Raw genomic sequence first — 4,417 nt, 5'->3', positions numbered from 1 at the left:
TTAAATAAGGAGACAAATCTTTAGACTGCCTTGGGGAAAGTTTCAAGCTGTATAATCTCTGACACAGATTGGTTCTCCTCCCTCTAATACCTGAAAGTATTCTAGAACCCAGCAATGTTTGGGCCCTCACTTTAATTGCCTACGATTCAGATGTGAACTGGTGCTCCCCCAGTCTCAGATGTCTGGGTAAATTCACCAGTTCCACATCTGTGAAAACTCCAGGCCTTGCTTTGATTTCTGCTGATTCTCGGAGTCGCTGACACCCTCACGGTTACCTCCTGCCTCTGGCTTCTGGGTTCAGGTGTGCTGTCTCTGCATTAGCCTCTCTCAACCCAGGAGTAATACTCAGCCCCTTGCCATTTTACACCAAAAAATTCACTGTAAGCATTTCATGAGTGATACATTGTACTGAAGTTTTGGGACTCATGGGTGAGAGTGCGTGGGTAGGTACGTCATGTCGCATTACTCAAGGTCTCACTAGGTCCTAGTGGCTCTCTTTCCTATTTCCCTCCATCCCTCATTGTCCCTGGAAGCTCCATGATCTGCTCCCTCTGTTAGCCAAACTAACCCAGGTCCTCTTAGCTCCTACCTCTACCCTTCCACCAAAGACCCACAGAACAAAGTGTCCTCTATTTAACAAGACCCAGGCTCCTTAGAAGAAAGCTAGAAATATAAATAACAACAACAGCAACACCAGTTCATCTGCATGTTCCATTTACTAGCGGATTGAGATCAAGTCTGAGTCTCTGCCTCCATCGAAAGGCAGCACAATGTTTTAGAAAAGGAGCTGAATTTAGAGTCTGCCCCTTGGTGTTAGAGCCAGCAGCACCCTTCACTAGCCATGTGGAAAAGCCAGCAATCCATTTCAAGCCTCAGTTCATCATCTGAGGAGTGAAGATATTACTAATGTTTTGAATCATTATGCTGATCCGAGGAAATAGTTTATGCAATGTACTCTGAAACATTAGAGCAGTGGTGCCCAGAACATTTTCAGCTTTTCCAGACTGAGGAGTGCTGCTGGCATTTAGGGATACTGGGTGTCCTGCACTATTTACAATAGCCAGGTCATGGAAGCAACCTAGGTGTCCATGGACAGATGAATGGATGAAGAAGATGTGGCACATATATACAATGGAACATTACTCAGCCATAAAAAAGAACGAAATTGGGTTATTTGTAGAGACGTGGATGGATCTAAAGACTGTCATACAGAGTGAAGTAAGTCAGAAAGAGAAAAACAAATGTCTTATATTAACACATATATGTGGAACCTAGAAAAATAATACAGATGAACCGGTTTGCAGGGCAGAAATAGAGACACAGATGGAGAGAACAAACGTATGGACACCAAGTGGGGGGAAGTGGCGGGGGAGGGGGTGGTGGTGGGGTGAATTGGGGGATTGGGATTGACATGTGTACACTAATATGTATAAAATGGATAACTAATAAGAACCTGCTGTATAAAATAATAAATAAAATAAAATTCAAAAATTCAAAAAAAAAATATTGGCAAAACCCTATCTGAAAGTTTTTAGGTGTGTAAAAATGTCTAGAACTTTTAGTATGAGGTAGAGTAAAGCCAGCAATATCCCAAGAATCCATCTAGTTACATTACCAAACTCCCCATAGCTTATAAGGTAACGAAACCAAACTGGTATGGGAACAAGAGTTTGGTAATACTGACATAATTCTTCCAAAATCAGATACCAGTAACCCTTGGATTTAAAAGGCATGATTTATCACAGGATATTGAATATAGTTCCCTGTGCTATACACGGAAAAGAATATTAAAAAAGAATGTCTATAGGTGTATAACTGAGTCACTTTGCTGTACATCAGAGATGGGCACAGCATTGTAAATCAACTATACTTAAATTTTAAAAATTAAAAAAATTAAATTAAATGAAAGGCATGATGAAAGAAGGCACCAGTAAAATAGGCATTTTAAGCCCATGAAGAGGAATTTCAGAATGAAGTCTGTAATTCCAGCAATTGAAGTACTTCCCAGAAGCTCCAATGGGGTCTAGAGCAGGCTTTTTAAAAATTAAGCTATAATAAAGTGACTGAGAATAAAAGGTGTAATAGGGAAGAATGGAAGATCCTGCTATGAATACCAGTAACCAAGCACACTGAATCTCTGAACACCTTTCTCTTAGGAAAACCAGATTTGAAATGCTTTTGGTTTCATGTATAAAAGTTGTAAGTAGCCCAATTCCAAGAGCAACTCCTGTTGTATGCTGTATAACAAGTTTAACACCCAGAATCAAAATAAATAGGAGACTTTTTTGCAACCCCTTGAAGAGATATCGGAATTCTGAGAAGGCGCTACTACCATGATCTCCAGACCCCGTGTCAGTATCATCAGGCTGCCTTGCTTCATGGTGGAGGTGACTATGTACACGTTCCTGGGTACAGACTCTGTAGTGACTATGTACACGTTCCTGGGTACAGCTCTGGACACCTGACCTTATATTTCTGGAGCTTGGGTTTCCAGCACATTCTTTAGGTATGGAGTTCCTCTGGATATGAACATCTCCAGAATCAAAACAGGAGGCTTCTCCTATCAATCTTGTTTTTTGGACACATGGGAGGCTAAGGCATCCTCACTGCCTGCAGCTCCTGAAGGACTGTGCAGTTGGCAACCGTTGGCTTGCGTGACCCTTGAATACTTTTCTGTGATCCAGATTTCTTTGCTTCAGGGCTCTGTCTCCTCTCATGACATTGAGTGGACCGAGGCCCAGGTATCGACTGCAGGAACAGCGGGAGATGCCGCCTCGAGGCCTTCAGTCAGGGCCATCACCTTCAAACCCCACGACCAACAACTCCAGCCCTGCTTGACAGCCCAAATAGTTGTCTTTCCAATGTCAGTATAACCCAGTATAAATAACTGTTGAGCTAAAGGAAGTACAAATTTCAAGTACCTTTCCCATCCCTCTCAGTCAGGTTTTGATAAGCAAGGTAGACATAAATAGGGCCCAGACCCCCAGATGCCCATGAGCAACACAGTTCTGATCCCCTGGCTCTCCTGCCCCTGCTGTTACTGAGAGGCCTAACATTTGTAGACGAGACTCCTGATTTGCTGTTCTGGTCCCCCACCTGCACTCCCCCCTGTATCCTCAGGCATAGACCTGTGACTGCTGCTCCTACCACGGAGGTGGTCCACATGAGGTAGGGCAGGGAGGATGGGCATATATTGCCCTGGGGTCAAAATCTAGATGAAAATTTGCATTCCTCTCACTGACTCTGCATTCCGAGGATTTAATGAGCTGTTTTGAAAGATGCTTGATGAAGTGATATTTTCACATAGATATTTTACTATTTATATAAGGAGAAAAAAAACTGGCCTCTGTGGGCTTCAAGAGGAGCATGCTTCAAATGACAGTGGGAGGGCCTAGCTGGCTGGGAAGATACAGGATCTGTAAGCCAGTTGTGATTCTATCTCCAGTCAACAGGGTGAACCACAAGTTTTGTTCTTAGATCACATCTCTGATTACTTTGACAGCGTCACTTCTCCCTCTGAAATCTTTAGTGACTCTGTATGCTGATAGAAATATTCCAATTTCCTTAGCCTTTAATCCAGTCTTTCCTTAATTTGAGTCCAACCCGCTTCTCTAGTCTTCTTTTAGCTCACTTCACAAATCTTACACCTCAGGTCCCTTCAAAAACAAAAAAATAAATAAACAAAGGAACTTGTCCTTCCCTGAAAACAGGCTCTCCAGCTAGTTCAGCTGCTGATTAATGAGCAGTATGACCCTGGCTAATCATTAACATCTCCAAGTCCCAGCAGCCTAGCTTGTAAAATCCGGGGGCAAGGCCTGGGCTGATGAATTTGTCACAAGTTGCCCAGGTGGATCTAACACACATCAAAGTTTGTGAACATCTGGACCTAAAACTTCCTCCACTCTGATTTTCGCACGCATTAACCATGCACTGCAATTCTCTGCCTCTGTGTGTTTGCTTAATAAAGTACCTTTTCCTGGAATGTTTCGCTTTCCCTCTAATTAACCCCAGTATACCTGTGTGTACATGTACGTGCACACACACACACACACACACACACACACTCACACACAATCAAGGTCCCTCAGGATGAAGTCCAACACCACCCCCTCCAAAAAGTCTTGCCTGCGGGCTAAGCTTGCCTTCCTGTGCTCATTCCTCAAACACCTCTACCACAATCAGTCTTAGTTCTCAGTGGGTTTTGTTTAACGTACCACTGGTGGACTGTAAACTTCCTGAGTATAAATATTCCTTCCTGTTCATTCCTCATATTCCATATTATTCATGGGAATAGCTCACGAGAGTAGGTTGAATTGAGTTGACTTGACATGAATCCATTGAGAGACATCTTAGTGAAGGTGACTTGCTGGAGGGTCTTGGGAAGGTTGCTGGTTAGGGTGGAGGTCGTGTGTCTCTC

General features: G+C 43.2%; 1 pseudogene; it reads right to left on the bottom strand.

Annotated features, from left to right (window-relative positions):
• Nucleotides 1-1,517: 1,517 nt before the first annotated feature.
• LOC132363332 (E3 ubiquitin-protein ligase RNFT1-like) lies at nt 1,518-2,930 on the bottom strand (annotated as a pseudogene).
• Nucleotides 2,931-4,417: the final 1,487 nt, after the last annotated feature.

This window comes from Balaenoptera ricei, chromosome 3 (genome assembly GCF_028023285.1).
Source record: "Balaenoptera ricei isolate mBalRic1 chromosome 3, mBalRic1.hap2, whole genome shotgun sequence".
NCBI lineage: Eukaryota > Metazoa > Chordata > Mammalia > Artiodactyla > Balaenopteridae > Balaenoptera > Balaenoptera ricei.
The sequence above is the reverse complement of the archived record's forward strand: the minus strand, read 5'-3'. Positions and strand labels throughout refer to the sequence as shown.